This window comes from Passer domesticus, chromosome 10 (genome assembly GCF_036417665.1).
Source record: "Passer domesticus isolate bPasDom1 chromosome 10, bPasDom1.hap1, whole genome shotgun sequence".
In the NCBI taxonomy this organism is placed as follows: domain Eukaryota; kingdom Metazoa; phylum Chordata; class Aves; order Passeriformes; family Passeridae; genus Passer; species Passer domesticus.
The window spans coordinates 42,175,290-42,200,417 of record NC_087483.1 but is presented as its reverse complement, the minus strand read 5'-3'; the positions used below and the strand labels follow the sequence as shown (position 1 = coordinate 42,200,417).

The 25,128-nt window shown below is 50.7% G+C and overlaps 1 protein-coding gene and 1 long non-coding RNA gene across 7 annotated transcripts in view; one reads left to right on the top strand and one right to left on the bottom strand.

Moving 5' to 3' along the window:
- Positions 1-25,128, bottom strand: part of FMNL2 (formin like 2) — a 110,564-nt gene that overhangs the window by 84,039 nt on the left and 1,397 nt on the right. The gene's annotated exons all lie outside the window — the stretch shown is intronic.
- LOC135308398 (uncharacterized) lies at positions 996-7,635 on the top strand. Its single transcript, XR_010368834.1, has 3 exons — positions 996-1,116; positions 1,683-1,791; positions 7,268-7,635. It is a non-coding gene; the product is annotated as an uncharacterized LOC135308398 (long non-coding RNA).

Sequence of the window (25,128 nt, the reverse complement as noted above, 5' to 3'; positions counted from 1 at the left end):
GGTACAGAGCGTGGTGACATCCCAGGGGTGACAGCCAGGTTTTAATGAGCCACTTGCACCTGGACGAAGCCAGCACAGATTCCCACCAGGAAGGGTTTGACAGACAACACAAAACACTGTTCCCATGTCCTAAATCCCTGCTGGAAACCCAGCTGCACCTCACATTACAGCCAGAGCTGGCACCTCATCCCAAACCAAGGATGTGAGCGTCAGCCTGGATAAAAGGGAGCAGCACCAGCACCAACAAGCACCAACACAGCTCCGTGCCCTCATGCCTTCCTTGAAATCCCAGACATTTCAGCAGGAGCCCTGTCCTGCCCTCTCCTCCTGGGAGCACCCAGAGGCTGCTCCCATAGGAACCAGCACACCATGGCACAGGGACAGGAGGGAGCCACAGGGACAGGAGGGAGCCACAGGGACAGGAAAGAGCCACAGGGACAGCAAAGAGCCACAGGGACAGAAAGGAGCCCACAGGGACAGGAGGGAGCCCACAGGGACAGGAGGGAGCCCACAGGGACAAAAGGAGCCCACAGGGACAGCAGGGAGCCCACAGGGACAGCAGGGAGCCCACAGGGACAAAGAGGAGCCCACAGGAACAAAGAGGAGCCCACAGGGACAGAAGGAGCCCACAGGGACAGGAGAGAGTCCACAGGGACAAAAAGGAGCCACAGGGACAGGAAAGAGCCACAGGGACAGAAGGAGCCCAAAGGGACAAAAAGGAGCCCACAGGGACAAAAAGGAGCCCACAGGGACAAAAAGGATTCCAAAGGGACAAAAGGAGCCCACAGGGACAGAAGGAGCCCACAGGGAGAGGAGGGAGCCCACAGGGACAGGAAAGAGCCACATGTTCAGCAGGGAGCCCACAGGAACAAAAAGGAGCCCACAGGGACAAAAAGGAGCCCACAGGGACAGGAGGGAGCCCACAGGGACAAAAAGGGACAGACAGAGCCCACGGACACTGGGGTGCACGCAGCTTTCACTGGACACTTGTGGAAGTTGCTCCCCTCAGAAGCAGCCAGACATCACCGGGCCCTCAGCACACACAACCACAGCAGAAGTGCCCGTCTGAAGGGGAATTTTTTTTTTTTAATGAAAGAGCCCTTTCAACTCCAGAAGGTACAAGGAAGTAAACATGCTCGTGGGTGTAAGAAAATAAAGCCTTTTCATTTAAGCAGCACTTAACATAAGCTGTAAAACAACAAGAAAATCCAGGCGTGCTCCTCCCGCTCCGACGTCTCGCGTGCCAAGGTCGGGGTGCCTCCAAGCCGTGCACAGCCCTGCACCCCTCAGGTACCCCCAGAACATCCCTCCTGCTCTCCACGGCAAGCTCTTCCCAAGCCCCCGGAGCCCCTGCAGCTCTGGGTTGAGCTTAAGGAAACGTGAAGGAAAACTGGGGGGGAAAAATTCATGTTGGGCCTTTTCCCTTGGCTGCGCTTTCTCCAGTTCCTCACGTCAGCTCCAAGGCCGGGGTTTTGTCCTGATGCTGCCAGCTCCTGAGGGGGTGCAGGACCATGGCTGAGCCAGGACCGTGCCCATCCCATGGGAAAACCTCTGTCTGTCCCTCTGGCCTGCCCTCGGACAGGGGGAAGCCAAACCCCGCAGCCACATCGCTCCAGTGGCTGCACAGGCAATGGCAATGAAGGTTTCCTAATTAATGGATAATTAATACTTTTGTCCCACAGTTACCAGAGGATGTGGCAAAGCCACTCCAAATTCCCTGGAGCAGCCCCTGGGAGACTGATTTACCTGGAGCTGGGAGCAGCAGGCAGTTTAGTGAGCCCTGGGAGTGAGGTAATTAAGTCACTCACTAATCATCATGGCAGACAACACGGGGGACTTTTCACTGCAGCAACTCTAAACATCAACAGATTTCCACCCTAAACTGAACTTTGTTCGTCAGCTGAAATCCCTCCCACAGCACAGCTTCCCACCAAGGGCCTCATCCATCAGCTGTCAGGGCACCAAAATCCCTCCTGTCCAGAGAGAACTGGGAGAGAGAGCATCCCAAAAGTGATGATGCTGAACTCTGCAACACCTTGGCCACTGCTTCTGTCACCCACTGAGTCCCAGGGAGGTGATGGGAGAGTGGCACAGGAGGTGCTTCCCCCTTGGAGCTCTCACAGGGAACAGGGGATGAACAACCCTAAAAATCCTTCCTCAAACTCCAGCTGCCTCTGACAACCAAGCAAAGGAAAGGAGGAAAAGCCAGGCTGGTGCACACCTTCTGCTCATCCCAAGGTCTTCCAAAGAGCCCACAGGGATCACAAAGCCAAGGACATCTAATTCCTCTCTTCCCCAATCCCACAGAGGGGAATTTTTCCTCCAGACCAGGAGGGTTTGTGATTTTCTTTCACTTTTATTTCCCCAGCCTGCTGCTGCAAACCTCTGACTTGTTTTGGACCAAGAGATCATCCATCAACCAGCCCGGGCCAGGAGCCAAACTCACATCCCCTGGAGCCCCCAGTGCAGGCCAGCCCCACCAGAAACCCACTGGAAAAGGGGTTTTCCAGATGTCCGATGGGAAATCCAACCCAGCTGCCCACGCGTCTGCCCTGACCGTCAGCAATTCCAGGCTCCCCTTCCTCCTCTCACTCCAAACGCTCCAAAAGCACAACTAAAATAAACCCTGAGCCCTCGTGTCCCTGCAGCCGTGTCACAGCCCCTCTGAGCCTCACCATCCCAAAGGACAATTCCAGCCAGGCAAAATCCCTGGGAGAAACAGAAGGATTCACACAACTTGTTTCAATCCCTAAAAATCAAAGTGGTTTCAGTTTTTTCAAGTCACTCAGAGATCTTCTTTCTTTACAAGCAGCTTGTTCTTCAGAGCCTCTTCACAGCACCACCCCCAGCTCTGATGCATTTTCCACCGCCTGAAGAGCCCCAGAACCAGGGATCTCCATGGGATGCAGGAGGAGCCTGGAGCCGAGGCCAGCTGCCCATTTTGCAGAGTTTAAACCTGCCTGTGACCTGCTCAGGGAGTTCAGCCAGAGCCTGCCTGCCTCAGTTTTGGGCTCACGTTATTCCTGCTCTTTGCTGGCGTGTTTGGATGTGCAATCCACATAATTATCCCAGATAATATCCCTTGTCCACGACAAACATACAGAAATTCACATTCCTGAGCTGGCTATGAATGGCTCCACAAAAGCCATTATTTTCTGGAAGGCCTAGACCTACCTCCACTGCAGTAATTTTGAACTCAATTCACTTTTCAGCCCCAAATTCCTACATCTTTTATGGAGGTGGATCTGTACATTGCAGGATTTTCTAATTTTGAGGAAAACCAGGGAAGGCTCAGCTGGTTTTATCTTTACAGCTGAGATTTGTTGCTCAGAGAAGCCGTGGCTGCCCCTGGATCCCTGGAAGTTTCCAAGGCCAGGCTGGATGGATCCTGGAGCACCCTGGGACAGTGGAAGGTGTCCCTGCCCATGCCAGAGGGTAGCAGTGGATAGGATTTAAGGTCCCTTCCGACCCAAACCATTCTGTAATTCCATAATTTATCAACATTTTAATGCTCCCAACATCTTAAAAGTTCTCAGGTGTAACTGAGGTCAGGGTACCACAAGATTAATTTCCCAAATCAGCAACCCAGAGCCTGGATTTCCAGCCTGCCCCAGCAGCACCCGCAGCTCTGGGGACACGAATCTGTTGAGGCAAGCCCAGAGCTGAAGCTGTAATTTCACAGAAGGAAGAAGCGCCTGTGAAACGCCTTCCTTGAATGCAGGCAGGTATTTACAGTTATCCCAGCACAAAAAATGCAAAAATTATCTGTTCAGACATGTGGTCTGACTTGGAAGCACCAGCAGGGTTATGCTGCAAGCCTGGAAAAGTGGTTCAGGAGAAACATTATCCTGCTGGTATCATTATCCTTTTTGATTATTTATTTTAATACTTTATTTTTGCCCTGATCCTTAATTTTTCACTATGGCTTCCTTTCACCAGGAAGCCTTTCTGGGAAATGGCTCAGAATCCCAGGCAGTTTGGAATGAAGCATTTTAATCACCTGCTCATGTGCAGGTTACTGACTTGGGAGGGTTTTTATTTCATTTCCAGGCTCGGCAGAGTCACTTCATTAAACCCAACGAGGCTTCAACAGGGAGCTTTTGTATTGGAATCTATAAATTACCTCCAGTAATGAAGAGAAGGGAAGGAGGCACCCCTCCCACATGCAATTCCTGGGGTCCCTGTCCAAGGGGAAGGAGTGGAGCAGGCGCTTTGGGCTGTCCTGGCACCACCACGACCCCGCAGCGCCCAATTTTCACCTCCATCCCACCAAAGGAATGAAGGTGCTTCACCCATGCTGCCATTCAGCTGCTGGCACAGGGAAATTCCCATTCCTGGAGGGATTCAAAGCCCTCTGGATGTGGCACTTGGGGGCATGGGTGGCCTTGGCAGTGCTGGGCAAGGGTGGACTCAATCTTGGAGAACCCAAACCGTGCTGTGATTCCATGATTGTAACATGGAATCTGCTGCTGCTCCCTCCAGAATTCCCATTCTCCCCACCCAAGGCCAGGAGGTGCTGGGAGGCTGCTGGGAGCCCTGTGCCAGCTCCCAGGGCACAGCCAGCATGGTGCCACCCCTCGGCTGGGGACACTGGTGACAGGAATGGCACAACAGACGGCACCAGCGCCGGCGCTGCCAGCGATCCTGCACGTGCCAGGAGCCCAAAGGGCCCCTGCAGCCATCAGGGAAAGGTCGAGCCAGGACAGAGCTCCAGGAGAGGCACAGAGAGCAAGGGCACAAATCCCCTCCTGCAAGAACTCAGATGCAAGACAGCACCTCGTTATTTTTAAGAGTTAAAAAGGTCTTTTTGGGGTTTTTTTGGATGTGTGGCCCAGCCATCCCTGCTGTGGGAGTTGTTACCCTCCCAACTCAGGAGTTATTCCTTCTGGACTTGCCCTTCACAGGTCACAGCATCCCAGCAGGAAAACAAGCTGGGTGTCAGCCCCAGGGCCAGCGGGTTTGGAGGTGGCACATCCCCAAAAGCAGGAGAGAAGGATCCCACTGCTCCTGGCCCTGCCCAGAGCACCCCAATCCCCTCGATCCCCACGGGCACAGAGGGGGAACCCACAGCTCACTCCAGGATGGAGTTCAGGGATCAAAGCTGGAAATTCCAGGTTCATTCACACCCCTGCAATCTGGCCTCAGCCAGGAAGAGCCTTCAGTCCATGCTGTAAAGCCACCTCACTGCAAAGTGACAAAATGTGTCCCAGCACCCAAAAATACCTCATCACATGGAATCATGGGATCATGGAATGCTTTGGGATGGAAGGGACCTTAAAGTTTATTCCATCCACCCCCCTGCCATGGCAGGGATCCCTCCCACTGTCCCCAGGGGGTTCCAGCCTGGCCCTGGGCACTGCCAGGGATCCAGGGGCAGCCCCAGCTGCTCTGGCAATTCCAGCCCAGCCAGGAATTCCCAATTCCCAACCTCCCATCCATCCCTGCCCTCTGGCACTTTCAATCCATTCCCTCCTCCTTGACCAAACACAGAACAAACCCAAACACACAAAGCTGAACCAAGCTCTCTCCCGAGTTTAAGAACCCCAAACGCAAAATATGTGAAGAGCAAAGTAAGAAACTGTTAATACTATGGGAGTGCAAAATTCAAACACACAGTGCTGCCCGAGCTCTTGATTCCTGACCTCCCACCACAAATGCATCTGCGGGGAGTGCAACAATAACAGGACATAAAGCAGATCTGTGTGGGACAGGAATAAATTTGGGTCTGAAATGAGGGGCATCTGTTCTTTGTAATGGCAAACACCAGAGATCTGCCCCCGTGAGCAGAAGTGACAGCAAGAAATGCATCAAACCAGGGAGAGCTCCTCCTGACGTCAGCCAAGCTGTCCGTAAGTTAACTCAAACCAGAATTTGACCAGGAATATACACAGAGCTGAGCACAAATTAAATGTAAATTGAGCTCTTCTAAAAAAGAAAACACAGGAAATATGCAGGATGAGGCTGATTACTCAAGAGGAGCTACCACAGGGACCGAATTTCCATCCTTCCTGAAAATAAATCAGGAATTGCATGTACACAAATCTGACTCTGGGGCTGGAATATAGAAAGCTTTCATATGCATGCCTAAAATATTTATTATAGAGGTCTGGAGTTGTAAGACACACTGTGATATAATTAAAAAGGGATTGTGCTGTGCCGTCATCTGTCATGTCCTAAAAAATGGGAGAGTGTTGCAAGAGCCTGGGGAAAGAGAGAGGCTCACCTCAAATCACTGCTGAGACCCCAAAAATGAACTGAATATGTGACAATCATTAGTCATCATTAACAACAACAACAACAACAATAATAATAATAATAACAACAACAACAAAGTGATACCAACAGTAACAAGAATAAGAAACATAATATTTGTTTGGACCCCTAGGCAGTGTTAATTTACTCCTTGACAGTCACAAACAAAAGGTGGCCAAAGCACAGCTCATCCCATGGTAAAACCAGTCCTGGATCAAGGATCACTAAAACCAGACTCACTTTTAGTTAACAGAAACTTTTCACTCTCTTGTTGAGTTGGAGCAAGAAGAAAAACCCCCAAAATGCCCTAAATTCACTTTTTTTTGAAGAGAACTCATTTAGGGTAAGTGCTTGAATTCCCTACTGATGCCAAGCCCTGCTGCTACTCCTGAAAATTGGAAATACAGGATTTTTTTTGCAGTGCTCTGGGCTGGCACCACCACCTTTGCTGCTCCACAGGGGTGACAGGGACATGGAACCAGGACCCCCAGGAATGTGGCTGCAGGGATGGCTGACAGTGATCCCATCCCAGGGATGGATGACAGTCCCAGGGATGGGTGACAATGCCAGGGATGGATGGCAGTCCCAGGGATGGCTGGCAGTCCCAGGGATGGATGGCAGTCCCAGGGATGGATGGCAGTCCCAGAGCTGGCCCCGGGCTCAGAGCAGGTGGCTGCCCCAGCTGGTCCCAGCCCCAGGCAGCAGGAAGGCAGCTCCAGCACTGAGCCCAGCAGCCTTCCACGGAATGTGGATTTTGGAAGTCCTACTGTCCTGTTCGATGAGAGAAGGTGACACCACAGCGGTGTTCTGGCTGTCCCTGGATCCCTGGGAATGCTCCAGGCCAGCTTGGAGCAACCTGGCATAGTGGAAGGTGTCCCTGCCCAAGGCATCTAAGGTTCCTTCCAACCCAAACCATTCCATGATCCCCTGATTATTATCACTGTGTCTAATCACCTAAAAAACCTTTGGGGACACAACTCCCGATTTTGTTCTTTCCCTGATTTTTTATCTGCAGGGATTATGAAAGAAAGTGAGTGTTCCAACTAAAAACAAAGAAGAAGAAAAGGGAAGAAGGCTGGAGGTTTGGTGTCAGCCTTCAAGCTGTGAGAATTCCCTTAAAAACACAGGAAGGGCTCCCAACAAAATTCACCCCAGAGCAGCTGTGCAGGATTCAGCTCCTGAAGGATTTCCTCCTCACCATGAATTAACAACAGCACTGTCAAACATTCCACCATGGAATTCCACACTGGTTTGGGTTGGAAAGGACATCAAGGATTATCCCATTCCAGCCCAGCCAGCAATTCCTTCCCAATATCCCAGTATCCCATCTATCCCTGCTCAGCTTCAGCTTCACACTGAGAATAAAATGTCTCTGTAACAATGGCGAAGAGAACTATGCAATATTTTTTTAATACAATTATTAAATACATCTCCAGCCTCCCAGGGGCAGGAGTTTTCCAGGCACGTTCAGACCTAATATTTGCCAAGAAAATAAACCCACAGAGGGAGTTTTCTGTGAGCTGGACAGGCAGGGAATGTGCAGAATATAATCCACCCAAATATAATATTGGAATATAATCCCACCCAAACTGAGCAGGGTTTAGGGGCTGGCACAGAACATCAGGAAGGTGAAACCTTCCCAAATTCCTGGTTTTCCTTACTTAAACAATACCTGCACAGAGATTCCACCCCAAGCTCAGGACATTTTTGGAAAAACAGTGCCCCACACACCCCAAAAGCACCCCTCGTCTGGGAGCTGGGTTTGACAGAAATCCCAGAGTTTAAAAAGGTGGCAGAGGCAGAGAAAAGAGCCCTGGCATCCCCAGAAAGCCAAGGGAGCCAGAGCCAGGCAGTCTGGGGCTGCAAAAGCTCCTTTGTCTCCCTGAGCTGTGTTGAACTCTCTGTCAGGGTGTCTCGGGAGCCTTTCCTTGTCCACAGGGAATTCAATCCATCCAAAAGCCCTCGGGGGAGTTGCTCCCAGGTTCAGGGCACCAAACCCCCCTCAGCTCTGTGTCAGCTCCCAGAAGGGCTCAGAGCCAGCCAGGAGCTCCCTGGAGCCAGAGGAGGCTCTGGAGCACAGGGAAGGCTCCACCAACAGATGGCCAGATGAGAATAAACCTAAATATGGGGGAATTTTTGTCCCAAAGTGGCCGAAGCCCAGCAAAACCTGCCCCAGAGTTCAGGAACTCTTTGCACTCAGGTGCTCTCCCAACCTGTTCCCTGCCAAGAGAAGCCATCCAGGGGCTGCAGCTGAGTGGAATTATTGTGATTATTCCCCTCGCCTTGCCGAAAATCTGAGCGGCAATTAAATTAATTTCCTTCCCAAGTTCCACTTCCCTGATTAACACCTTCCACAGGCACAAAAAGCAGCCTTCAGGGAAGTGTCCCTCCAGCAGCCCCACTTCTACAAACAGGCCAAACCACACAAAGCCTCGATAAATAAATACAACTCCAAATAATGCCTTCTTTTTCCCTGAATTTCTCTCATTTTGTCCTTAACCACTTGTGTCCCATCCTTCCCAAAAACTGCTTCCAAAACCAAGGCTGTGGTGCCAATTCTCTGCTGTACAGCTGGGTCTACACAACAATGCCAAACCCTAGGATTTATGACAATTTATTAGGATTTATTCCAGTGCAGAGTCAACCAGCAGCTCTCAGTATGGAGCATTTTGCCCTGATAAGCCTAAATTTGGGGGTGATGTCGTGGAAGTTTAGGGAATTGAAAAACTAAAATTGGTTTCACATGCTTTGCTGGGTTTCAGGCTACATGAAAAAACATTTGCTGGGATTATTTTTGTAAGGACACCCGTTCAATTGCATTAATTATCCTCATCTGTTAGTGTTCCAAATATTGCCATAATAAAAGCATTAAACAATCAGTTGTTAATCATATATGTGCTTATATTTATGCACCTATTCCTGCACCAGTCTAGGTCTGGCAAAGCCCTGCTTTAAGGACCAGGTGAGGCCCAAAAGCACCAAACAAATGGGAAAGCTGAGCCTGGAAACACCCTGGATTTCAGGCCTCCTAAGCTTTCCCAATCCATTCCCTAAATGAAAGATGATTATTGCTGCTTTGCAGTTGTCATGTGCCATTAGCGCTCCTGCTTTCAAAGCAATTTATGGAGATTTCTCCTCCAAAAGCAAGCAGGGAAGAGCCTTGCTGGGAGTGCTTGGCCAAGCCATTCCCCAGTTGTGGGAATTTCCATCTGTTGGGAATGCTGGGGAGGAAAAGCCCTGTCCAAAGCACCCAGGGCAAGCACAAAGCTGGGTTCATCTCTTTGGGTGCTCCAGCACTCATCCCTCTGCTCCAGCTCCACAGCGAGGCCATAAAAAGCCCATTTTGATTTTCCACAGCCCGGGAGTTAACCCCAGCTGAGAAATAAAGACAAGCAGCATGATTCATGCTCAACATCTGTGGGCCAGAGCCACTTCTCCTTACACTGCGCTGTGCTGAAGCTGGCTTCCAACAAAAAAAAGGGAATGACAGCCCGAGTTTTATCCCACAGAAACGGTGCAGGGAGAGCAGCTCTGCCTGCCTGAGCTGCTCCCTGCTAGCTCCCAGCCCACTGGGAAAACACAGCCTGAGGGAGGCTTGGCTATAAATGGGAAAATATCCTGGATTTCCAGATGCACTTGCAGGATGCAGATCCCTCAGAGAAGGATTTGGGTAAGGGATGGAGGGACAGGACACAGGGGATGGATTCCCACTGCCACAGGGATATTGGGAAGGGATTCCTGGCTGGGATGGAATTCCCAGAGCAGATGGGGCTGCCCCTGGATCCCTGGCAGTGCCCAAGGCCAGGTGGGAGCAGCCTGGGACAGTGGGAGGTGTCCCAGGGGGTAGCACTGGGAAATCCTGACATCCCTTCCCACCCAAAGCATTCCATGATTCCAAGTCACAGCCATCCCTTCCTGGTGGCTCCTTCCCACCCAGGGAAGCTCCAGGAACACTCCAGAGACTCCCTGGCTGATTGTGCCATAAATAACCCTGGCACTGAATTACTGCAGCAGCTAAAACTTAATTGAGTCACCCAGGAAATTACTGGAAAACGATCCTCGTTTTTATCCCTAAGCTACTTAAGGGCCATGCAAGCAAACCTGTGGAATATTCAGTGCAGACAAGCAGGGATAATATTGTCTGCAAGGAAAAAAAAAAACAACACAAAAAAACTGGATTGATTTTGGCATAGGAGGATTAAGTTATGGAAAAGAAGCTCAGGCCAGAGCAAAGGAGGCAGCTACAAAACAAAAAAGCTGCAGATGGAATCACAGGGAGAAGGAGAAGGAAAAAAACACTGGAAGGGAGGTGGATAAAGGAAAGGAACACACAAAATAAAGGAGCATTTTCAGGAGCCACACTGGGCTCACCAAACACCTCAAACTATACTGAGATTGGACTCTGAGTTAAACTCCTCCATCTTCAGATTAAAGCATAAAAGAATAAAAATCTATAAACTGCTGGGATGGAGAAAACGAAGAGATGAGAGGTGTCACAAACAACAGTAAACATGAATTATTCCAGCATTCACAAAGTACATCCAAAGAGGCATCAAAATATTTACAACTCAAGAGTCCTGAGCACTCGAAAAGGTGAGGAAAACATGAGGGAAGGCAGGGATGCACTGCCACACAAAAAGGGAAAGGAAATATCCTTTCCCAAACACCAGAGGAACAGAATGAAAAGAGGATGTCTAAAACCAATAAATCTGAGAAATTCAACACGCAGGATGAGACAGCAGCAAATCTGTTCTAACCCAAACCTTAAAATAAACTGCTCAAGTTGTGCAGCAAGTGATGAACAACGTGAGCATTAAAGAACACAGAACAGGTCCCTCACTGCCAGGTTATTCACTGCTTGGGAACAGAAAAATTCCCTTTTTTCCCTGGTTTCACCAGCTTTAAAAATCCCCAGCAGCAGGTCAGGGCACAAATTCATTTCTCCAGGGATTTTGGGGACCAGACCCTCTGCACTGCACTGAGGAAGGGCTGTCACCTCAGGGTGACAACAAAGGGTGCTCCAAGCTCCAGCTTCTACCAGGGTCACAAAACCCAAAATTAAAATTCTCTGGCCTTTTCTGTGCTCAGCAGGACCTTTTTGCACTCTGCAGCCCCCTGGCACACAAAACCTGGCAAACAGCACCCCACAAGGAGGTGTGCTCTTCCCCAGCTCCCAGAAAACTCCCTGGACCAAGGAAGCCTGGTTTCATCCCCAGGAGCAATCCCTTAACCTGCATCACCTGCTAAAATTCAGATTACACAACTCTCCTTAAATAAAAACATTTAAGATAAAAACATCTCCATTTAATGCCCATTCCAGGCATCCATCCCTCATGAATCCCAACACCTCTGCTGGAATTCCAGCTCTAATATTCCCACATAAAGACAAAAATACCACTTGACTTGGAGAGCTGAAGTCACTCCTGAAAGGAGACATTTCCAGAGACAAAAAAATCCCTCAGGTTGGGTGAGAGTCGTGACTGCAGTGGGGCAGCAGCACTTCTGACCATCCCACATGGATCTGCCAAATCACCAAATCCTACTCAATTGCTGATTTTTAGCAGCAGCACTTCTGACCATCCCACACGGATCTGCCAAATCACCAAATCCTACTCAATCCCTGATTTTTAGCAGCAGCACTTCTGACCATCCCACACGGATCTGCCAAATCACCAAATCCTACTCAATCCCTGATTTTTAGCAGCAGCACTTCTGACCATCCCACACGGATCTGCCAAATCACCAAATCCTACTCAATCCCTGTTTTTTCAGCACTCCAGTGCCAAATACTGTATATAAATATATAAATGCTATCCTTGAATGGGCTCGTGCTTTGTTTCTCCCTGGATTTTCTACTCCAAATGATCCAATTCCAGCAGAATGTGAGGCTGCCTGCTCCCCAGTTTTGTTTGGAAAACTGCTGATCCATGAGCTGTCAATTAGCATCAATTCTCCTGCTGGAAGCACTGTCTCCATCCCACTCCACCCTCCCAACTCATTTCCTAGGAAGAAATGGGATCCACGAACAAAGCTCTGCTTTTCCCATTATTCCATTCATCTTATGCACAAATACTGGGATAATAGAGTTTATTCAATCTCATTTGAGGTTTTTCCTGGCGTCCTGGTTCAGAAGTTATCAAGAATTGCTTGATGTTTAAAAGGGATTTTTGAGGATTTGATGTATGGGATTTGAAAACATCCTATTTTAGGTTGGAATGCTGTTTTAAGGAAAGGAAAGCTCTCCCATGAAGGTAAAAATTACCAATCTGTGGCATTTGATCAGCCAAACCCAAGGCACTGCCCTGATTACACTGAATTTTCAGAACTATTAAACTGTTCCTGATGTACCCCACGCTGAGGTGGGACATCATCCCGGCCCTGCACACTGAAGAGCACTTATGGTGATTTTCAGACTGGTTTCACCTCAAAAAAAAACTACCCACACTACATAAAAACTCCAATCTGTTTTCCAGATGATTTAGCTATTAAGTGAAAGGCCAGTAAAAATCTGCCTAGAACTTAAATTGGGTATGACCAAGTGGAATGGCTGTTCATGTAACATAAAGCCCTGCTCAATATGGTGCTACCACAACCCAGGGACTCTGGGAAAAAGATGTTGCCTATTAAAATGAAATTAAATTAAAAAAAGGAAAGTTTTATATTTTCATATGAGCACTGAGCAGAGGGAAGGAAGAATCCAGTGCACAGCACTACCTAAACAGTCTGTTCAGAATGGTTTGTGTTTGCTATTGTTTTACTCGGAGTAAAATAAAGCCCTTTTATTTTACAGGAGTTCCTGTGTTGCATGGGAACTGAGGGACTGGGTGAACACCTGGATAGGTGACATCTTCCAGAAGTCAAAATGTGACATGAAAGTAGGGGAAATGGCATCAAAACACACCAGGAAACAACGTGAGGACACCACTGGGCTCCCCTGGCAGGAACAGGAGGCACTGCTCCGAGATCCCAGCTGCTGCTCCAGTCAAAACCAGGAGATGGAGAGTGGGAAAACAATCCTAATAAATAATCCTAATGTGATAAAAACCTGGTAGAAGAGATTGGCTCAGCACGGGCTGGGCATGGGAACTGTGCTGTGTCCTCAGCTGCCAGGCAAGGGAACTGTGATGGAACAGGGAAATGCCCCCTCCTTAAACCACAGCTTTCCCTGGAGAGCAATCCCAGAATCCCAGACTGGCTTGGGTCACAAGGACCTTAAACCCATCCCAGTCCACCCCTGCCTTGGACAGGGACACCTCCCAGGCTGCTCCAGCGTCCCTTGGGCACTGCCAGGGATCCAGGGGCAGCCCCAGCTGCTCTGGGAATTCCAGCCCAGCCCTCCCCACCCTCCCAGCCAGGAATTCCTTCCCAAAATCCCACCTAAAGCCACCCTTGCCAGTGGCATCCCCTCCCACAGCCACTCCTGTGCATCTCAGCACAGCTTCCAGCCAGGATTTCCTTCCCAAAATCCCACCTAAAGCCACCCTTGCCAGTGGCATCCCCTCCCACAGCCACTCCTGTGCATCTCAGCACAGCTTCCAGCCAGGATTTCCTCCAGCCGTGGCACAGCAAACCCACCTCTGGGGTTTCTCCTTTTCCCCATCTCTCCCACTCTGATGGGTTTCCATGCCCCATTATCCAGACACAGCACACAGATCCCTCCCCCTCCCCCCCAAGCACACAAACACCGCAGTTCAGCCTCCCACTAATGCAAAAAAATGTTAAACCCTGCTCCCTAATGAGGTGGATTTGCTCGTGGCATGTTGATATTTCTCCAGCCACATTCCCTCCCACGAAGTTCCAAATGCCTCTGAGAGAGCCACGAGCAGACAGAGAGGGCTGAGCTGCCACAGCTGGGCTGGAGATGTCCTGGAATGTCCATGGAGCCAGGGATGGGGCAGGGACAGCACCACAAACACCAGCCCGGCCAAGGATCAACCCCCACCCTGGGCTGGGCACCACCCCCAGGGAAGGACCCGCACAGACATCTCCAAGGATGGAGGCTGGCCAGAAAAACCCATAAATCTGCTCTTTTAATCGCTGTCTGAAGCCTTTATCACTGTTGTTATTATTATTATTATTGCTGTTGTCATTCTCGTGGTGCGCTGAGATGCTGCAGGAGCTGCTGCCTCCAGCTCCCCGGAGGAAAGAGGAAGTTTTCACCCAAAATTTGCTGATGGAGGGAATAAGCAGAAAATAAAAACATCTCTGCTGATTGAAAAGAGGAGGAAACAGGCAGAATTGAGGCACCTTGGAAAACAAAACTGGGGCACTGCTGAGCTCCAGAGGAGCAGAGCCGTGCCCATGGCTGTGGCATCCCCCAGCACAAGGTCAGTGGGATAAGAGCAGCCCTTGCCAGCCCTGGGTCACTGTTTTGGCTACACACAGTGAAGGCCTCCCTGTTTGCCTGCTATCTCTGTGGGAAAAGGCCCTGAGCAGGAAATCATGGTTAAAAAGAGTTAAAATGTGAGCCCAGGGATGGCTGGCCCTGGGGCAGACCCTGAGCTGTCACAGCAGGAACATCTCCTTGACAAGGCATTCCCAAACCCACTGTTTCTGGGATGGAATAAATCCAAACCTGAACTGTCCCAGTTTAAAGAGGAGGTGCTTTTCTCCCTCCACGTCTTTTCTGTGAAATATTTTGGCACAGCAGCTGCAGCAGCTGGGATGTGGTACCCAATAAGCCTGTAGGTTAAACTCAAAGTATTACAACAGGTATTATTTGTGATGTTTCTGTGCACCTGTACATTTATTTATCTGCTGTCTGGGCTGTTTCAATACCAGAACAAGACACACAAGTAGTAATACTCTGCTCCACATGGGTTCTTGCACCTCAAGTATCCCCAAGCACTTCCTCGGAGCACCTCGAACAATTCTAACAATTCCAGCAATTCCCTGAATGCCTCACAAGTGCATCGGGGCTGTTTTCACTCCACTTGCTGAACAGAAGGGATAATTCACCTTTAACAAAGATCTGCCATCAGACAGAAAATAAACACCAGCAAAACCAAACAAACAATAGCTCTGAGCTTTCCAAATAAAATTCCTTTTCCCTTTCAGTTGTGCAACCTTTTGTCCCCGAGCCAGAGGAGAGTTCACTGCCAGAGAAGAATTTCATGCTTAATCAATTTTTGCCTCACTGGTGTTTGTAGGTATCCCAGTTCCTCCTGTGCCCTGCAAATCCAGCTCAGGATACCTTGGATGCAGGAGGAAACTGAGGTTTTCTGACATTCAGGAATTCATCTGCATCCCCCTGGCTGCTGAAGGATGCTGAACAGGGATCAGCAGGGAAGGACTCAGCTCATGGGAACTCTTGCACAATTCCCTTTATGTTCTCACTGAAGCACTTCAGTGTGGCAGAATCATTCCCTAGCAGGGAGAAAGCCCACCTGCCTTCTGCTCAGAACAGGCTGCACTTCCAGGAACACGCACAGATTTATTTCTGGCAAACACCTCTTGCCCCCACACCAAGGGATGGGAGAGCTGGGAATGGCCCCAAAGCTTCTGCAGACTCAGAGGCAGCAAGAGAGGCCTGAGACAGGAGAAAGGGTCACCAGGCCCTGAGCTGACCCTGGAAACCCTGCGTGGGCTGAGCTGAAAGGTCACTTCCCTCTAATCCACACCAAGCCTGAGACTCAGCCTCCTAAACTCCTCTGGCCCCATTCTTCTGCCATTTGATCTGGGTCAGCTGAATGTCTCACTTCTCCTGAGGGTGGTCAGCACAGCAGCAAGGAAAACACCCCTGACTACCCCAGGTATCACACGGTCTGGTATTAAGGGGGTTAAAAAGCCAAATTTCAAAAGCAAAGCGTTTTCCCTGCACTGCTTTGTGCACTTCATTATCTGCTCAAGCACAGAATCATGGAACCCTGGGATGGTTTGGGTGGGAAGGGACCTTAAAAGCCATCCCATCCCATGGCAGGGACACCTTCCACCATCCCGGGCTGCTCCAAGCCCCTCGCACTCCTCTCCTTCCCCCACAGCACCGCCAGAGGCTCCTGAAAAATTCATGCAGCAAAAGCGCCCGTCAAGCACCCAAGTTGCTGTTTTATTTACAAAAAGCACGTTGTGCATTTGCCACACTCAGATACTCATTTAGATGATCAAGAGAACAGGGATGTGCAGCTGAAGCTGTGCCACGGAGCGGAGCGGAGCTCTCACACACAATTCCCTGCGAGCTGATCACTGGGAAGGTCTGACAACCCCCAGACTATTCCAGGCAGCTGCAGTTTTTAGCCAACGACTCACAGCCAGCCAGCCCAGCTACCTGTAAGCAGCTGCTATCACACAAGGATTAAATTAATTACCCGACAATCCTGGCTCAATCCATGGAGCCTGAATAATTATCCTGCCATCAAAGGGACTTTGGTTACCTGGAGACTTGTGGCCACCAATGCCATGAAAAATCACCCCTGAGCCAAAAAAACCAAAAGGTGTTTGTAGGCATGGCATGGCCAACCCTGCAGTCCTCAGAAGTGTGACTGCCCTGTTCAATCTGTTTTCCATCAGCTTCCCAGGAAAACTCCTTGTGCCACAATTCATCCCGATGCCACCCAGTGCTGAATCCCAACCTGCTGCCCATGGAGGGGGAATAATAAATGTAATTAATTATTATTTACATTTCCAGTTTTAGGCTTCTTGTATCTGAGAGAAGAGACAAATTCAATGCTCACCCAATATCCCTGGTGGAGTGCAGAGCCACACAGAGGCTCCCCCACACACACTCAACATCAAAGCTCCTGTTTGAGCAGGCTTTAAGTTAAATATTTGTGATAGTTAATTTATTTGATCATCTGCACTTGCAAGGCTCAGAGCTGGGCAGAGAGGCCTTTGAAGCACTCCCAAACACAGTAAATCATTGGGAACCTTTGTCAGAAAAGTGCTGCATGAACTCAGCCAAGCCGTGTCCATCCCTTCCCAGACCCTCTGGATAAAGGTGCCACCCAGCCAGCCCCAAACCCGGCCCAGGTGGAGCTGGGACATTTGTCTGCCCCCTGGAAAGCAGGACAAGGGGAGCCACGGGGGGACAGGCCAGGATGCTGGACGGACGAACAACCAGGATTTCTGGATTGAACAATTTGCTTCTTCATTGTAATTACTGGCTTCTGAAAGACTTCAGCAACTTTGCCAATTCGTACAACCCTCTATTCTCTGCTTTTGGCCTCCACTGTGCAGTCATTTTGCAGACAAACAAGGAACAGATGTACACTCTAGAGCTGCCCCGAGTCCTTTTATAGTAAAGGATTCCTGGCCAAACAATATACGTTAAAAAGAAAAAAAGAGGGGTAAAAAACAATTTTTGTACTTTTTAAGGTATCTCTCACAACAGCCAGATACACACTGCAAAACCCAAAATCTCTTCATGTGATTCTGGAAGGCTCAAGAATATTCTGTCCTGGAGCAACTCCTGCCCTTGGCCAACACCCATGTGGGGAGCGTGGCCAGACCTGCCCACAAACTTTGGGGACACCAGGGACAGCCCTGGGGGCTCCTGCTGCCATCATCACCAACCCCTTCTGCCCCAGGACCACCAGGACACAACCTCTGAAAGGAGCTACAGAATTCCAGAGTGGTTTGGGGTGGAAAGGACATGAAGGATCACCCAGTGCCACCCCAGCCAAGGGCAGGGACACCTTCTGCTGTCCCAGGATGCTCCAAGCTGTTCTGGAACACCTCCAGCGATCCAAAGGCAGCCACAGCTTCTCTGGGAAACCCATTCCAGCCCCTGTCCACACTCCCAGCCAGGAATTCCTTCCCAAAACCCCAAAATCCCATCCACCCAGCCCTCTGGGAAGCCGTTCCCGTGTCGTGTCCATGGTTAACCCCGCTCCGCGCCGCTCAGGCAACGTGACGAGGGAAGTCACAACCTCTGGGAGCTTTCCTGTGCATCTTCCTGCCACGGGATCCCTCCCGGGGGCCCAGCCCAGGCCTGGGAGTGCTGTCCCAGTTCCCAGGGCAGCTCCCAGTTCCCAGGGCAGCTCCCAGTTGCCGTGCCGAGGTGTCCCCAGCGCTGGGAAGCGCCGGGCGCGGCTCCAGCCCCTGAGCCAGGACACAGCCACTCTCCAGAGCTGAGGCAGAGTCCTGGAGGTCCAGCACGGCCCAGCCCTCATGTGAGGAGCATTCATTGGCAGGACAATGCCCCCATTCTGGTGCTTTATGAATATCCTCCCCAAATGTATGTTTAAGGCTGCGCAGGCCCCGCTGACAAACACTTGTTTTGTTAAAGAGATCCCGGGCTGAACTGAAAGCCAGCGCAGGCTGCAGCCCTGCAATATGTCACTGAGAGCCCAGATATACAAGTTACACATTAGCCAAGTCCCTGCGCCGTGAAACACTCGAGAAAGGCGAGGAAGAGGCAAAGCCTGGACAGATTAATGCTTGTGTTTTTCAGTATATCCATACGGAATTCTGAGTGAAAACATCACAGGCCTTTCACCAGCCACAGATCACAGGGTCAGGGAATCTCCTCAGCTGGAAGGGACCCACAGGATCATGGATCCAAAATCCCACCCTGGGCATCCCTGGGAGCGGTGTCCAAATGCTCCTGGAGCTCCCAGTGCCCAGCACTCCGTGGGGGAAGAGCCTTTCCCTGGAATCCAACCTAAACTGGAGCAGAACTAACTGGGAACATGGCATTTCCCAGCAACCACGTGGGCACGAGCACAACCCTCAGGGTCAGCTGGTGTGAGCACATGAAGTGATGGAAACCTGCTCAAGCCTCCAGAACTGAAACCAGGATGTCATAAACTGGAAATTCCCACCTTTTAAGCACCTGCAGCTCCAAGTGCTGTTACCTGACCAGCCTGAGCCCTTTGGCCCCGGGGTAGAGATTCTCTCTAACCCTCATATAATCAAATGGAACAAGTTGGTGTCACTTATTTCCCATTCCGAATTCCCAAATGGACTGTTCCAAACAAAGAAAACAATAACTCAGCTGAGTTTGTCTCAAATGTGGCTGCACACTGCTCACCACAGAAGTCCTCGGCAGCCGGATCACCAGCACTGCCTGCAAGCACACTGCAAACTGCTCTGCTGGTTTTAAACTCTAATCTTCTGCTCACCAATAAAAAAATCCCACTTACACCTCCCAGCAGAGTTAGGAAAAACCCTCCAGAGCCACAGCTCCAGCCTCCTGCTGTCCCCACACCTTCAGAGGGCACGGAGAGGGAGCAGGAAAACCAGCCCCTTCTCGTGTGTGCCCTCCTGCACGGGGAAGGGCTTGGATCCTGATCAGAAAGTGCTTAATTCAAAGCCAAGAGGAAGCCCAGATGCTTAAAAATAAGCTGGTGCTGAAGTGCTGCTGCATTAGCATGTAGTGCATAATTCATGTGCTCGTGCTGGGGAGGGCAGAGCAGGTCACGGTGCCAGGGCTCCAACACGGATTCCTGCGGGCACAGCCGGGTGCCAGCCTGCCCTGCCAGAGCCAGGCCAGCCCAGGAGAGAGGCAGGGCTGGCTCTGGATCACAGAATCCCAGAAATCTGCGCTATTCCCAGAGACGCTGCCCCTGGATCCCTGGCAGTGTCCCGGGCCAGGCTGGACAGGACAGTGGAGGTGTCCCTGCCATGGCAGGGTGGGAATGGATGGGATTTAAAGTCCTTCCAAGCCAGGCCGTGCTGGGATTCTGTCACTCTGGCCTCCTGCCCTTTCAGAGGTTCTGTCCTGGTGGTCCAGGGCAGAAGGAGTTGGTGATGATGGCAGCAGGAGCACCCAGGGCTGCCCTTGCCATCTCCCAAGTTTGTGGGATATTGGGAAGGAATTCCTCCCTGGGAGGGTGGGGAGGCCCTGGGATGGAATTCCCAGAGCAGCTGGGGCTGCCCCAATCCCTGGGAGTGCCCAAAGCCAGGCTGGACAGGGCTAGGAGCACTCTGGAATGGTTTTGGTGCAGAAGTGGCACCCAACTCTCCTGCTGGAATTCACTAACTCCAACAACTCGTGCAGCAGAACCCGCAGCACAGCCCAGGGGATTTCACATTCCCCGTGCCCTAAATCCACAGTGGGCACCAGTGCCAGCCCTTCCAGCTGGGCACAGCAGGGCTGGTGGCCCTGGAGCACCTGAGAGCTGCCCCAGAGACCCTCCCCAGGCACCTCCCCAGTGCCACCAGCCACAGCCAGCGTCACAAACCACGGCTGGGTCAGGGAAGGAAAGCAAAAGCAAAACTGCAACCAATCCCAGGGATTTCCCGCCTCCAAAGGAGCTCTGGGCTGTGCTCATCCCCTCTTCCAGCTACCAGCAACAGCCTGGAGAAAATGAACTGAAAAGCTCCAAAGTCAAAGTGTGTTTGGGGGAAAGGCAGGGATGGCACAAGGTCTGCCTACCAGTGAGCAAACTAAAATCAGAAAGTGAATGTCAAAGGTTGGTTTCATTTTAGGATGGATACCGAGCGAGAAATAATGAGGAAAATAAAACCAGCTGCTCCTGCAGGGTCATTGACCCCCTCAGCCCAGGGCAAGGGAGGGATTTAAACCACTTCTTCTGACAGACCGGGATGAAAAAAAAACATTTCTTCAGCAGGTGCTGGACTCAAAATGAGAGCAGGAAACTGCCTGGACCCTGTGGAAGCACGGGTGGTGCTGATCCCTCATGGAACCCATGGATCCACATGCCCAATCCCTTCTGCACCCAAAATTCCAGCAGGGAAAAACCCAAAATTCCAGCAGGGAAAACCACTCCCCTTCTCCAAAGCAGCCACACAAATACAGGACAGGGCTGGCAAATACCATGCACACCTTCACATGCATGTTTTACTCCAAAAGGGGTTGGAGTGGTTAAGAAGTTGCCTGAATGATTCACAATTTTTGCCCAACAATCCCAAAATACAGTAAAAACAGCAACGTGCTTCTGCAAACACAGGAGGAAATCCAACATTTTGAGTTGGGTTTGTTATCTGCTGAGTTTTGTCGTTCAGGGGGAGAAGTTTCTGTGCACTTCGATACCTCCTCATGCAGCAGGAAAAGCTGAAGTGATTTTAAAATGAAATACTGAGGGCAGCCACCCGTGGCTTCAAGTCACTCCATCACCAATCAGAAACTACTCAAGAGCCACTGATTGATTTCAGATCGCCTTGTAAACTCTGAATTTCATCCTGCTCCTCTCCAGCTCTTTCCTCAGCATCACCCATGACATGGAGTAGTTCACAAGAGAGCATTTCACACCTCAGGGCCAACTCCTGCACGACCTTGTTCGTGCAGACAAAACAAAAATCATAAAACCCCTTTATCTCTCACACGAGGTTAAGGAAGTTGATAGAGATGTTTGATAAAGCTTCAGTGCTCTGAGGAAAGAGGATGGGACAGGTTAAAGGTAAAGGAAGAGGGTTTGCTTGACCTGTTGTTCACCTTTAACAAAATTTAATGTGTAATTTGGAGGGTTCATCCCTCCACCATCACCCAAATTAATGGGGTTATTTGGCATGGAAAAATGGTACACCAAAAAATATAGGCATCTACATCAGCCCAGCCATTTTAGAAGTCTTCCAGGTTTCCAGGAGCTGAAATTCATTTTAGCAGGGTTACCACCAGCTAAATACCCACCAGAGTACCCTTGTATTCCAGACACTCAAAGGAAAAAATCAGTTTTACAAAAACGTTCTCCAGTGATGTCTGGGTGGAAAAACTTACACATGGCATCCCCTGACTGACAAAGCAGCTGGGCAGAGGTGTCACCACCAGGCACTGCTGTACATCCAACCCCTGTGAAATATACATATTTAACCGTGTGATTTATGAGGTTGTTTCTCCATGCCACAGCGTCACTGCCCCAATCACTTCAGGAGACCTTGAGGAAAATCCCCAGTGGCAGGAGCCTGTCAGAGCTGAGGCCTGAGCAAGGAAACCCCACAGGTCTGTTTGAGACTTGCATTTCAGAAAGCTCATTTTCCTCAAGATTCCTAAAGCCACCTCAGCGTCTCTCACCTCCCAGTACCACTCCCACCTGAATCAGATGTTCCAAGATCTCAAATCCATGCCAAGGGAATTCTGTTAAACTCAGGGATCACAAGAAGGAATGCAGTGCCCCACCAAAGCAGGGAGGCTGATCCTGTCCCACAGATATCTCCTGCAGCCCCCTCGTGCTCCATAATGATTTTCAGACCCTAAACCATACATATATATTTTATTTTTTTATAAAACAATGCCTAATATATCTGATAGACAATGAAGAAGGGGAACAGCTGGGAAACATTAAGAGTTTTCACACTGAGCTTCCAAATTCTTCAGCAGGAGACACTCAAGCTGCCTTCCCTGGGATGGAAAACGACGCTGGGACAAAATCCAGGGGCAAGAAGGGAATTCCAGCAGAAGGGAGATGCTCTGTGGGCAAAGCAGGACCAGGCAGGTGCCTCACCTGGGGATGGCAGGAACACCTCCCTCACCCTCTGGCCAAGCCCACAGCAGAGGGCACAGAGGAGCCCTTTGTGCACCCAGACCCCACTGGGAGGGGGAAGAGGATATTTCCTGTTAACCTCACCGCAGATTTGTAATCCAGCAGTCAAATTATGTCAATCACAGCTCATTAGGCAGCGATTTCCCCTGCCAAGCCCGGCCTGGCTGCTTCCTCCAAACCACGTGGCATTTGCTAACGTGCAGCCCCGTGCTGGGCTCAGGGAGACCACCCTGCTGCAGGAGCTGCAGATCTGGGACCCGCTCCCACAGCTCCCACCGTGTCCGTGGATGCCTCCAGCACCCCTGGGCTGCTGCACTGGGGGCTGCTCTCAGCACACATGGGGTGGTCACCAGAATTATGGATTTATGCCCATGTGTCCATAGGGAAGGATCCCACACTGCTGAGGAGAAGAGAGCACTGGGGAAGGGACAAGGTTGAGACATGCCCGAGGGGATGTGCCAGTGCTGGGAAGCTCAGAGCCAGAGCCAGAGCTGAGACCCAGCACAGCCAAACTGGGAACTTGGTGGCAAAACCACACCACTGCTTCCCTGGAGTTCACATTCTCGTGCAGCCCTGAGAAGGGAATTATTCCACAGGAAAAGGGGAGAATCATCAGCTGGAGAGGATGGAAGGAGCAACATTCAGCTTACAGACTGAAACCTGGATCTCTCTTGGGTTGTCCTCCACATTTTCCTCCTTGAAGTACATCCCATCAAACACATCCTGCTGGAACACACACACACAGAGCCCAGAGCCCACCAGCGCAGGCTCAACACACCAACCAGGGCAGCACATTTACTACAGCAGTGCCCAAAACAGCACCAGGAGACACAGACCCAGGGGCAAAACCCTGATTACTGCCCAACAGACCAACAGGAGTGACACAGCCAGGGGCATCCCTGTCCCTCAGGACACCTCAGGCACGCCAAGGGCACAGGGAGCACAAGGTTTGAGAACTTCACCCAAAAAAAGGTGACCTGGAGCAGTGCCCATCATCTCCTGCAATTCATGCACCTCAAGGAGGATCAGGAGGCAGGGAGGTGACAATGTGTGTTCAAGGTGACCAGGTGTGGGTGTTCAAGGTGGACAAACCACCACACCTGAGCCCTTTCTGGACACAAAATCCTCCGACACAATCTAGCACACATCCATCAGCTCCAGGCACAGCATCCCCTCGCTGAAGGGATTCCAGAGATGCTGGAGCAGCTCAGGACAGCGTGCTTGAGGAGGAAAAAATAAAGCAGTTGGTGTCACGGCACTCATGGTGAAATCATGGCCAAGTGTGCTCTCCTTGTGGTTTGAAGGGCCAGGGCTCCCTGCGCTGCACCAGGGCAGAGAACAGAATTTCCAAGCACACAGGAGGGACCTCTCCCAGACAGAAATGGGCACAACCCCCCGTGTGAGGAGGGAGACCTGCACACAGCCACTCACCGTGTTCATCAACGTCCACATCAGCCTTGGGAATTTCATCAGAGATATGGAAATTGGTATTGTCAGCACAGCCCTCGGGACCTCACCAGGGCTCTGAGTGTGCCAGCGACGCCTGTGCCAGGCTAATTTCTTAAGACAGCTCATAAAGAAGGTGAGATTTAGTCTTATAACCTTCAGCATCTCCTTCTTCATTCTCCCTGCTCCTGACTAATCCTCTCTCCCCACAGAAAATGTTCCTCATGGTTTTTCCCCTAATCATTCCTTTCTCGTTAATCCCTGCACTTCTCCACTTCTCTGGGGTTTGACCAGTGGCACAGTCATCTCTCCCTCAGAGCCACAGAGAAAACAAAATAATCACAGCCCAGCAGTTTACTCTTTCATGAGCTGGTCAGAGATTTCCTGGAAGCTGCAGCAACACCAGTCATCCCTGGCTGGCTGCAAGAACAGCACGCAGGTGATTTTTGGGGCTGTTTCAGTCCCATCTCGCAGCTTTTCCCAGTGGGAGAAGAGATCAGTGGGGGACAATCATCCCACAGCATGTTTGTACAGACTGTCCACCTGCACCAGCAAAGCTGCAGCACTCATCTCCTCCCAGCCTTAATTGAAGTCCATCTCCTAAAGCCTTCCGAGCACCTCAGGAAATGACAGGCTGGGTGCTGTTATCTCCCGTATTTACGTTCCACGTTTCTAAGGCTCCCCCAAATGACGTCTGTGCCTTCTACAGATGCCATCCATCACCATGCCCTAACCCAAACCCACCGATTTCCTCCCGCAGACCACGCAGGCAGACGGAGCCAGGAGCCCTTCTGGTAGTCACAGATGGATGCAGACCGGATTCTGAGCCATGTGCTGCCTGTGGGAGCATCTCCCATCCCCAACACGACCCCGGCTTTCCCCGACAAGAGCAACGCGACACCAGGCTTTTTTCCACTGTGCCTAATAATCGTAACATCTCACTCGCCATTTGGCTCGTCAGTGGGGGTTCCTGCCTGAATAGGCTTATTCTTTTCTTAGACATGATAATCTAATTGGGTCTAACCAGAAATAATCCCCAACACACACCAGT